This window comes from Serinus canaria, chromosome 17 (genome assembly GCF_022539315.1).
Source record: "Serinus canaria isolate serCan28SL12 chromosome 17, serCan2020, whole genome shotgun sequence".
Lineage (NCBI taxonomy): Eukaryota > Metazoa > Chordata > Aves > Passeriformes > Fringillidae > Serinus > Serinus canaria.
In genome coordinates this window covers 6,766,225-6,778,260 of record NC_066330.1, presented here as the reverse complement: position 1 = coordinate 6,778,260, position 12,036 = coordinate 6,766,225, and the positions used below count along the sequence as shown (strand labels likewise).

Here is a 12,036-nt window from a genome sequence, read left to right as displayed (position 1 = left end):
ACCCTGTCACTCCTACCAAGCTGCTTTGGTTAAGTCTCAGGACTTCATGCACCCACTTGTCTCTGTCACAGCCTCCCTGGGTCAGCTTGGGCAGATTTTTAAGGTGACATCTTAAAAACACTTTGGAGGCTGATTTTCCAAATGTTCCCCATATCCCATGGCAGTATTCAATGTTTTCTATAATGTTCTGCTACCTTTTGCCACCAACTACTTTCAAAACCTGTCAGGGCAAGATTGCAAACTGAAATGCTTCTACTGACAGGATTTGAATTGTTCTCCAAGCCTTGTGCTGCATTTCCTCTGGTACTGAGCAGAGGTGACAGCATTCCCAGGGGAATGAACTTCTCCTCCTCCTCCTCTGTCCAGGCAGCAGGCCCTTGGGCACAGGGAGCTTGTATCCCTACAGAACCTGGTGCTGAGGCACTCCAGGCTCATCCCAGCTCTGTGCCATGCTGCAGATGCTGGTGCTGATAGAGGACACTGAGCTGTGCAGCTCAGGGTCACTGCTGCTGCCTGGAACCACCCGCTTCATGTCCCACTTCAATATCTATTCTAATCACTGAAATTACTTTTGTGGGAGTTGACACAGAAGAAGAGATTGCTGGATTGATATTCTGTCTGGCATTGATGAAAACCTTTTTATAATACCTTAATCCAGCACCCACAGAAGCAATTTGCTAATCTCTTGCTGACTTAGCTTCCAGCGGGATCGACCACAGGCAGTCACATTACCTGGCCAACCATATTATGTTCTTTTTATGCAGAGAGAAAACGTCCTTCCTGACCCCAGAAGCTGGTCATCCTTTGCTTTGAAGCCTGAGACCTGATTGCCATTGTCCCAGATTGCAGGGCTGCAAATGCTATTAATTGCTACAAAGTTATGTAGCCTTTTACACTTCAAATCCATCCGGACTTTCATCTCAGCCACATCCTGCAGCAGGGAATTGTGTGCCTTCACTATACACTGAAGAAAGGACTATTTCCTTTTAATTTGCTTTAAAAGTTGTGCCCTTTAATTTTGATGTGTCCTCTTGTTCTTCTATCATCAAAGTGTTAAAATACTTCTGATCACGTTTCACTTTAACCTTCATGTACCTTTGTTGGGGAACCCAAATGTCCCTCCTCACTCCCAGCTTTCCCAGACTAGATGAACTATAATTTCCAGCCTTCCCTTATTTAACTTGTTAATATTTGTAAAGCAATTTAAAATGTATTAATATGGTTCAATTATAATATCACTTCTATTTTCCATCCTTCCTTTTAATGTCTCAAGTGTCCATCTAATTTGCCATCAATCTCCATTGATTCTCCCTCTGATGATGTGTTAGTCTTTATAATATCCCGGGGAATATTTCTTCTGCCTTCCTGACCAGCATTTTGGAACAAAGAAGCTGCATACTGATGAACCATAAACATGATTCACTCTGCACTCGGCGTGTGTATGGATTTGCTGTTGTTGCTTAGGCTTTGGTCTTGGAAATCAGTTTCATTATGTCCATGGGGCTGTAATTAAAAATGTGTCTGTGTGATTCCAACTGCAGGATCAGTCTCTTTGTGGTTCTGATTGCTCTGGGTCAGTGACAATTGAGCCCAGGTGTGAAATAAAGTCTGTGTTAGATAAACTTTGAGCAATATCTGAGCACTCAGTGGCCCATCCTGCAGCAGCAGGGCCTTTGAGACAAGAGGGGTGATTTTGACATCTATCCAGTCACAAAGAGGAGAGAAAATTGAGATATGGTTATTCACCCCTTCTCTTTCCCATAGAAAGCTGGGAGACACCCAAGGAAATTATGAGGTACTAGATCTAAACCCCCCCACAAAATACTTCCATAGATGACTTGTGACTTACTCCATTGCTGCAGAGTGTTATGAAGACACAAAGCATGAAAGGAATCAATAAAGAAATAGTCACACACAGGATATTCCATCTGGCATCGCAGGTGACAGTCCTCAGACAACCACTGACTTTGCACGTCCCCATACAGCTGAAAGGTTATCCCAGGAGTGACAGCACTCATCCATGTCTTTCTGATCCCTTTAGTGTCCTACTGTTGTGGTTAGAACACTTCTCATTTTTTTCCAGTCTTAACAAGGCCCAAGCCAGCTTCATCAGCAAAAGAGATCCCTCCTTCATCCCTCATCCTCCAGCAAATTCCCTAAGCAACACTTCCAGCTCCAATCAGTCTTTTCACCTTAACTCTTCCTCCAAAAAGCAAAAAGGATTGATGCACATATATCTCTAATTGCACAAAAAGACTAGTTTAGTTTTATCTACATATTTCTAAACTCAAATTTACACTCTTTGGTTACTTTAGGTAAACATTGCAGGAAAATCCTAATTGGTCTGTTTTCCCTGGTTGACCAGGGAAAACATGGTCTAAAACATGGTCCATCATTTTCAAATACTTTACAGTTCTCTTTTAGGAGAGTGTAAATGGCAGATAAACACATTATCAGCATTCTCCAGCATAAAACAGCAAAGCCTGGAGTTGTTTTGCAGAAGCAACTCCGAATTTGGACGACACGACAATAAGCAATTCTAGAAATAGCTGCTCGTCTTAAGGCTATGTTATAGGGATCCTTGTTGCTGCTTTCTTCTCTCTGTTCACAATTTTAGCACAAACACTGGGCTTTGTTAGTTCTTCCCTTTGACTTTCTCAGTATTTCTTAGGCATTCTTTGGTCTCAGCTTGTACCTCCTAAGCTCTCGCTGCTCCCTCAAAACACGCCTTTGATTCTGACTGCAAGCCTCGCTCAGCACAGAGCAGGGTGGGAAAGGCTGGAATAGCATTCCTGTTCCAGGCAGGAAGGTGGCCTGAGCCAGGAGGGACCCAGAGCCACATATGTACCCCAGCATATGTCTGAGGGCTCTGCTTACCCGCTCACCATCTGTACCTGCCTGAAGAGCAGCCACGCGCCAAGAGCAGCCCGGCTGCTCCAGCACCCGCGTCCTGCCTGCCTGGTGTCTGCTCCACTGATCCCAGAAGTCCAGCTAAGGACTCACACCTGCTCATCCTGCTCCTCCTGCCTGCTCTGAATCCCCAGCCTCCTCCCTGGGATCACAGCTCGTTTCTGTCAATTCTCCCCTGGTTAGTTTGTGCTTTGTGCTTTTCCACAAATTCCTTTTATTTATTTTTTCTGCTCCCACAGCCTCACCTGGAATGTGCCGCCTGCAGGAGGTGATGGTTTTACAGCTCACCCTCCCTGTCTTCCACCCTGCTTAGCAAGTCAGCATCTACAGCTGTGAGGATAAATTACCACAGGGGTCTCCAGTGTCAGCAGTGTATCTGACAGCCACACACACAGCTAGGGCAGGGTACAGAAATGGCTAAATGGGATCCGTGGGGCCGACTCAGGACTGCTGGCCAAAACTGCATCCAAAACCGTGATGGACACATTGGAGTCCAGAGCACAGGCCAGGTTCTAAATCACACCCTAAATCAAAGCCTAAGAAAGAGATCCTCACTCACCACAGAGCCAGTTAACAGCCCTGGCTTCGACAGGCTGCAGTGATTTACAGCAAGAGGCTGGGAGCTTTTCACAGGAGCTTGCTGTACAACATATTCCAGCTGTAATATGCAAAGATATTAAATATTCAGGCTGTAAGAAGACCTGTCATAAGGCTTCAGGATGTATCTTCTCTAAATACCAGGGTAAAGGATGTACTTCCTATCAGAACAGCAATGAGACAGGTCCCAGGCATGAAAAGACTACAGGACCCAGAGCTACTCCATTGGAAATTGGGAGTGTGGAGAATGGATGGGAGGGAGAGCTCCCTCTACTCCTATATTCTCTTTTGATATCCAACAAAACGTCCTGGAGCAAATTGTTGGGGTTTTGTTGGTTTTCTGGAGCTTCTCTTATGTGTGAAAACCTTTCATAGTTTGGTTTGCAAGCTTGGTATGTCAGCTGTGAGCTGACTTTGCTGTAACTCATGACTGTCTGGGAGGGAGGATGTCTCTGTGATGGAAATACTCCACCAAATAGTGCCCACTGCTAACACACACACACAGAGGGAATTGTTCTGGGGCTGCAAAGCTGTACTGGTGCTTCTGGCACATCAGTTTCTACCTCTGCCCAGCATTTCCATCAGTGAACAGCAGCATGTGTCTGGCAAAGGCAATTCACTCCATCCTCCTCTGCAGGTGACCCTCTCTAGATTATTCACTCCTCTCTGACTTACTGTTATTGCCACTGGAAGAGGTGATCCATCAGCAGTGCAACTGGTTGTTTTTCTGGAACAGGAGCCAGGAATCACATGTGTGAGAGTTCAAGCACTGGGGAATGCTATGTCAACACCCAGAAACATGCCACCACCACGGGTGCCATCGTGGGTCCCACTCAGCCACAGCAGCAGCTCTGTGCAGAGCTGAGCTCTGCCAGCTGCGCTGTGCAGGCAACAATAAAATGGATGTAGAACACATGACTTCAGAAGAACAAATAGCAAAAACAAATAAGCATCTTTCTCCTGTGAAGCTGCTTGCAGGGCCTGCCTCAAGGCTGCAGGCAAACAACTCCCCAAGCAGGGGGCTGTAAATGTGTTAAACTCCCCAGCCCAGGCTCAGGGGAATCCTGGGCCTGACTCTTGTTTTCTTTCCAAAATGACGTGTTCATATACCCAGTTTATGCCACCTCCGCCTGGGAGGTGATCCAGCATTCCTGAAATAAACTTAAGTCCCTCAATAGCCTTCAGCTCACTCTAAATCAGCTGCTCCTCTGATTTCTGCTCTTTCTTCCATTCCTTCCTCCCACTAGTCAAGACTTTTCCTTCCCTGGCACTGCATAGCTTAACTCTTCAAGCCAGCAACAGCTGTCCGGTGCCTACTCCAAACCCTGGGAATGTCACTTCATTTGTCTGGTCCATCTCTGCTCATCCTCTCTCCAGAAAAAGTACCTGGTAGATAAATCCCCTTTGTTTCCTCAGGTCTCTCTCCTTGATAACATTTCCCTTTTCCACACCACCTGCAGCCACAAGCCCGCTGCGGCCCTGGCCAGATTGCTCCAGGCCCAGCACATCAGCTGGACGTGGCCATGCAGAGGCACAGCAGGCAGGGGAAAACCTTCTCTGGCATCCAAGAATGCTCTGGAGTACACACATTACTGGGAGGAGATATTTATTTTGCCCTGACTCAGCTCAGCACCATTCCCTAACTCGGCATCCTGCTCTGGCAGCCATCTTCCAGGGGAGAGGGAGAACAGCAGGACCAGTCCCCAGTCCATGGATCTGTTTAGAGACCAGATCTGTGTGTGGATATTCTCCCTTTCTGAAAAGCTGCTCTATGTGGCTGCGAAGGAAATGGGCCAAGGTCTTTACAGTTGTTAAAAATCTCATGATACTTTTGCAAGCAGGATGGTGTAAATCAAACAACTGGGCACAAGCTTCCTCGGTCTGGGTAATTTATATTCTGCCTCACTAAGTTCATCTCTGCACTTCCAATGCATGAAGTGATTTTTCACTTCCCCTGTAGTATTTGCTGGCACGGAAAAGCTGCTGGGCTCTGTCCCAGAAGTAGCTGCATTTCATCACCGGGTGAACGATCCCTGCTCGCACCGGGCCGGCTCCCCGCAGGCTGTGCTCGCCCCGCGGCTCTGGAGCGGGAGGAGCGGCCCGCAACCGTCCAGCCGCACCTGGGCTCCAGGAGCAGAGCCCCGCCGGCACCGAGCGCCCACCCCCGGCCCCTCCGCCTCATCCGCGGCTGGGCAAGGGGGCGGGGGATGCGGGCAGAGATGCGGGAAGGAATGCGGGAAGGAATCCGGGCAGGGCTGAAGGCAGGGATGCAGGCAAGGATGCAGGCAGGGATGCGGGAAGGGATGCGGGCACGGATGCGGACAAGGATGACTATATGCCGGGCAGGGATTGGAGCAAGGGTGCGGGCAGGGGATGCTGCCGGGGAATGAGGGCAGGGCTGATGCGGGCAGGGACTGACGGTGATGCGGGCAGGGATGGACGGTGATGCGGGCACGGACGGTGATGCGGGCAGAGACGGACGGTGATGCGGGCACGGACAGTGATGCGGGCAGGGACTGACGGTGATGAGGGCAGGGATGGACGGTGATGCGGGCACGGACGGTGATGCGGGCAGAGACGGACGGTGATGAGGGCAGGGACGGTGATGCGGGCAGGGATGGACGGTGATGAGGGCACGGACAGTGATGCGGGCAGGGATGGACGGTGATGAGGGCACGGACGGTGATGCGGGCAGGGATGGACGGTGATGCGGGCAGGGACGGACGGTGATGCGGGCAGGGATGGACGGTGATGAGGGCAGGGACGGACGGTGATGCGGGCCGGGGTGCGGGCGAACCCCGCTCCGCTCCGCTCTGCTCCGCGCCCGGCGCTGCGTGGAGCCACAGCGCCCCCTCCTGGGGCCCGGCGGCACCGCCCGCCCGCCGCCCTGGCGCAGCCGGGCTGAGCCGGGCTGAGCCGGGCTGAACGGGGCTGAGAGGGGCTGAGCCGGGCTGAACCGGGCTGAACGGGGCTGAGCCGGGCTGAACGGGGCTGAGAGGGGCTGAGCCGGGCTGAACCGGGCTGAACGGGGCTGAGCCAAGCTGAACGGGGCTGAGCCGGGCTGAGACGGGCTGAGCGGGTCTGAGTGGGGCTGAGCCGGGCTGAACAGATCTGAACTTGCCTGAACGGGGCTGAGCAGGGCTGAACGTGGCTAAACGGGGCTGAGAGGGACTGAGCGGGACTGAGCCGGGCTGAGCAGAGCCAAGCTGGGCTGAGCGGGGCCACGCGGCACTGAGCAGGGCTTGGGGTGTGTTCCTTTTTTGGGGGGATCCTTCCCTGATTTCCCACCTCCCAACCCCCTGACTTGCAGCACTCTGGGGTTCTTCACCGTCATTTATGTTCTTCAGAGATTTTTTCCAGTCCCCCCCGATCAATTTTTTCCTGCTTTCTCAACATCTCTGCATGAGCTGTAAATACCAAGTCCTGGGTAAAGTCTAGAAATCCCTATCCATTCCTGGGAGCTGGCTGCAGATCCCTGGTTCTGGAGTCAGTTCCTGCCATGCTCTCCCAAGCAATGCACCTGGAGAAGGTGGTGGAGCTCCTGCCTGCACAAAGATGGGAGGATTTGGCTTTGAACTATTTCTGTCACACGGACAAAAATGACTATTGTCTGCTGGCAGACCCATTCCCACGGAGTGTTTAGCATACGCCTTACACGTACTTCCAATGTAGTAAACAGTGGTGGTTAGGAGGGAGCAGAGAAAAATCCCATGCCATTTCTTTTGGGACACATTTTACCTAAAACTAGCCAATTCACCATATGTTCCTCCTCTCCAAAGTTTTAACACAGACTTTAGTCAGCCTCATTATATTCCTACTTTTGGAGGCTTGTCTCCTCACTAGGCCCTATGGCAAGAGGGGAAGAGGAGGAAGGTCAGAGGGGGATGTTAAGCACCTCTAACAGCAGTGACATCGTCTCCCCTGTGTCCACTGTCATTTCTGATCAAAGGGGCATGCAAAGGGAGTATCTGTGCCCTGAGGATGGGAGGGTTTTTCTCTGAACCAGGCTGAGACCGAAGTGGAGCCTTGCATTGTGCGTTTTAGCCATCGATGTGTGTGTGGTTCTGCTCACACACACTCACACACAGTTAAAAGCCATGTAACTCCAACAGAGCTCTTCCCATACTCCCAGACTCCAGCTCTTGATCAGAGAAGGCATGATGAGTATGGAAATGCCACCGCTCCCCCAGCCATTTCCCTGCTTTCCTGTCTGCTGCTCGTCTGCCTTTCCAGTAGTGAAATCATTCCCGAGTCCTGGGGATCTGCAAAGAGCCATAAAACAAACGTAGACACACCAAATGTAGAGGGTTTTCTGCTGAGTTGCAAAGGGCTTTGGAGTCAGACAAACCCCAAATCAATGCTTGGAGCCAACTACAAGAGAAGAAAGCTACGCTGGAGGAACATACAACCTACTGCGAGCCCTGCAAAGACTACAGCATGTGTGTGCTCATGTGAACTTCTGAAGGTTTGATTTACATAATAAGAATATCACTGCAGCTATTTCTGCCCTTTCAGTGTGAGTGCATCCCACCTGTGTGGCTGAGAGGCAGCTGCGGGGCCGCAGAGCGTGGAGAGGGGTTTGCAGAGCGATCCAGAGGGGCTGTGTCTGAGCCTGGGGTGGGCTGGGAGCTCCACAGCATGTGCTGGCTGTGCTTGGCTTGTACATGCTCCAGGGAGACCACGGTGGCTTGTCTGGGGTGTGTGGGAGGGAGAGAGTCCAGGGCTGTCTGTCTGCTACTCGCAAGCAGAGCAGATCGATATTTTTCCTTTATAAGGAATTTTTTTTCAAAAGCCTTTCATGTTCCTTACACCAAAGCCACATCTCCTCTTTACTCACTCCCTCCTCCTCTCACTGTCTTCCCAAATACTTCTCTACAACTCCTGGGAAAGCAGATTTACTGCCATGAACACATTATTATTATGCAGCCAGATGAGCAGCCAGAGTAAAGCATGAAGGACCCTTCTGTCCTGCCTAGTGCAGATGTCAATCACACGGCTAAATTCAAACACCAATTCTGCCAGCATTTCATCTGCTGCTGGGTTCCCTCCATGAAGAGAAGACTGCATCCAAGAAGTGACACCTCCTCCCCTTCCCCACTCTCAGGTACCAGCACGGGGGAACTCTCCAAAGCCAAAACACACACACCTATAACCCCTCTCCTCTCTCCAGATGGTCTCTGGGGCTTTAGACCCAGCCTGAGCTGGACCCCAGGGATGATGCAATGGCACGGAGATGCCCTCCGTCCCGCCATTCCACAAGGACTGGAAAAAGGCAAAGTTACGCTCCACACCAGCCTCGCAAGCAACACCGAAGGGAGAAATGAATGTGGGGAAAACCCATCTCCAGCACCGTGGGGTGCAGCTCCCCGCCATCCCTACCCTCCCCCGGCTCTGCCGCTGTCTCCCATCCCCACTGGAAGTAGAGGCAATCAGCCCAGTGTGGGATTCGAGGCGACAGACTTTCCGTTTCCTCCGCGATTTGCTTGTCACTTGCGAAAAGCGGAGCGGCGGATTAAGTGGAGATGACACCATCTCCTTGGGGACGGTCCCCCCCTGCTCCGGGATGTATCGATACTCCGGGAATACAGATGGATCCTGGCTGCCTCCCACCCCCACCGCCACCCCGCCTCGCCGCCAGCCCAGCAGCGCCGGGGCTGAACCCCGATCGCCAGCCGTGCTCCGGGGGGCTGCCCCAGTAAAAACCAGCGCTCCCATCCTTCCTAGGGCGCCAGCCTCGGCCCCTCGCTCAGCACCACGCTCGCAGAGCGGCTAAGGGAGCTGCGGGACTTGGCCATCCATCCCCCCGCGGTCAGCCAGGGCGGGGGTGCGGGCAGGGGGTGCGGAGGGGCCGCGGGCGCGTTACACAACGCGGGCAGGACGGGGGAGCCGGCCCCGGGCACGGGCAGCGCCGCAGCCGCAGCGCAGCAGCGCTCGCCTTACCTGATGCTAATGTCCCTCTGTGGCGGAGATCGGCTCGCCCGTGGGTTTTATTCGGCTCGGTAGGAACTTGTGGGAGAGCTTCTCTGTCCAGCTCGCATACTGGGTGCGGGGCTGATATTGCAGGCGTGAAAATCCTGGGGCTCTAGCAGTCCTTTTCATGCTCAGACAGAAAATCCCCTTCCTTGATCCAGATCGCGGGCATTAAGGGCAGAGGCAAGGGAAAAAAAAAATCCGCTTCTCCCCTTCTTCCTTTTCCTTTTTCTTGCTTTTTTTTTCCCCCTTCCTGTGCCCCCCCTCTCTTCTGCTGCTCAGTTCGTAGCCATCGGGGGAAAGAGCAGAGGCAGCAGGGAGAATGGAGAGGGGGTTAGAAATAAAAATGAAAAGAGCTCCAGGAGGGAAGCGAGAGGCTGGGCTTGCCACCGGGGGAGGGGCTTGGAGCGGGCTAGAGAGGATGAATGGGGAAGAGGAAAGCAAGGCGGAGCCCCAGCTTGGCCATTTTATTCCAAGAAGTGTTTTGTACATAATTAGAGATGGGGAGGGGCCGGGGGCGAAAAGGAGGGACTAAAGCTCCGGCCAGACCGAGCCTGGGCCGTGGGAAGGGAGAGTGAGACCGGCAAGGGCCGCGGGATGGGGCTGCGGGAGGGGTCGAAACTTGTCCACCGAGGGGAGATCTGAGGGGGTTTGGGGAGGAGGCTGCAGCGGGGCCGGTTGCCATTCCAGGAAGACCCCGTGTATTTAATTTTTTTAATATTCTTTTTTCCTACCCCCACGCCTTCAGTTTTCTCCTCCCGGACCCCGAGAGCTCCCGGCGGGTGGGAGAGCAGGATGGGAGAGCAGGATGAGCAGAATGCTCCCGGCCTCGCTCCGGGGATCCCGGCTCTCCTTGGGAGCGGGGCCGGGGCCGAGCCGCTCCCCAGCCCCGCCGGGCGGGCGCGGTTCAGCACCGCGGACAGCGCCGGCCGTGCCGGGAGAGCGGGGCCGGGCAGGGCCGGGATGAGCCGGGATGGGCTGAGCCGGGATGAACAGGGCCGAGCTGAGCCGGGATGGGCTGAGCCGGGATGAACCGGGCCGAGCTGAGCCGGGATGGGCTGAGCCGGGATGAGCTGAACCTGGCCGAGATAAGCCGGGATGAGCCGTGCCGGGAGAGCGGCGCTGAGCCGGGCCGGGCTGAGCCGGGCCGAGCTAAGCCGTGATGAGCCGAGCTGAGCCAGGATGAGCTGAGCCCAGCTGAGCTGAGCCGAGCTGAGCCAGGCTGAGTTGAGATGACCCGAACTGGGCCAAACTAACTCTGGATGCAGCTGGCTGCACTCCAGGCCCGGCTGTGCCCCCCAGGTGAAAGTCCCTCTGCTGGGTTTGGGGATGGCTTGGGATGAGGAATGGAGATGGGGCTGATTCAAGGGCATGACCCACCCAGATAAACAGACCAGCAAAGGCAGCCCAGTGTAGGGGCAGAGCTTTACAATTCTGTGATGGGAGCCTTCCAGACAGAGACCCCGAGGTTTCCAGACACTACCCCTAGGCACTGGGCTGGGCTGGGCAGGGCTGGGCTGGGCTGGGCTGAACGATGCTGACAGTGGGGAAAAAACCACCCACCTCATGCAGGGTATGTGGGCCAGGGAGGGCAATGGGAGATGCCCTCCTTCCTGCAAGGACAAGCCCCTCTCTGGCCTGCAAGGACACTCTGTCCTTCTCTCACCCATCCCTTGATGAATATTGTCTTAAGCTAAATCTTCAGCAAGTCTTTCCTAAGCAGAATTAGAAGCTGTTTTGTTAACTTCAAGCTGCTCCCACAGGGCTGAAGCTCAGCTTATGTCAGTGGCAGGGTGCCTAAATCTCCTGAGTTGTGCCTTTTTCCAAGGGACTGTTCAGCCTCAAAGCACACTTCCTGGTGAGCCACCTTGGGTTCTGTCACATTGGCTCAAACAAAAGACTGAAATGATTCTCACAGATTCCCCTGGTGCAAGGCCACAGAGGAAACTCCACAGCAGGGAAAACTCAGGAGCTGGGTCTTACACAGAGCCTACAAACGAGGTCAAAGCCCTTGTGTAAACAAATAAATGGCACCTGGTGTTATCATCAGTGTATTTTTTCATTGATGCTCTTGGCATTTACCAGAAGTAGAAGGGGAAGCCTTGTGTCCTACATGAGGTTGTTTGGAATTAAAGCAAAGGCTCCCTGAACCTGCAGTCCAGCCAGATGGGATTTGCCAGCTCAACCAATGCAACAGTTCTGGCTGTCTTTCCTCACTACACCTGAGAAGGATTCTGTGATTTGGTCTAGGAGGGTTTGGCACCACCCAGAATGATATTTCATATTCCTGTGAGGAGGGAGAGAGAGAAAACAAGTGACATGTTACCCTTCAGGAACCCAAAGGTCTCACAGACCTAGGGAACATTTCACCACCCAAGGCCTGCAGCTGTGTCAGGGGAGGGTCAGGTTGGATATCAGGGAAAGGTTCTTGTCCCAGAGGGTGCTGGACCCTGCCCAGGCTACCCAGGGAATGGGCACAGCCCCAAGGCTGCCAGAGCTGAAGGAGTGCTTGGACAATGCTCCCAATGACAGGGTGGGGTTGCTGGGGTGTCTGTGCAG

General features: G+C 53.2%; 1 protein-coding gene across 1 annotated transcript in view; it reads right to left on the bottom strand.

Moving 5' to 3' along the window:
- Positions 1-9,859, bottom strand: part of BRINP1 (BMP/retinoic acid inducible neural specific 1) — a 91,930-nt gene extending 82,071 nt beyond the window's left edge. The window contains exon 1 of the mRNA XM_009093503.4: positions 9,448-9,859. The gene's annotated coding sequence lies outside the window, so the exon portion shown is untranslated. The remainder of the gene's footprint in view (positions 1-9,447) is intronic.
- Positions 9,860-12,036: the final 2,177 nt, after the last annotated feature.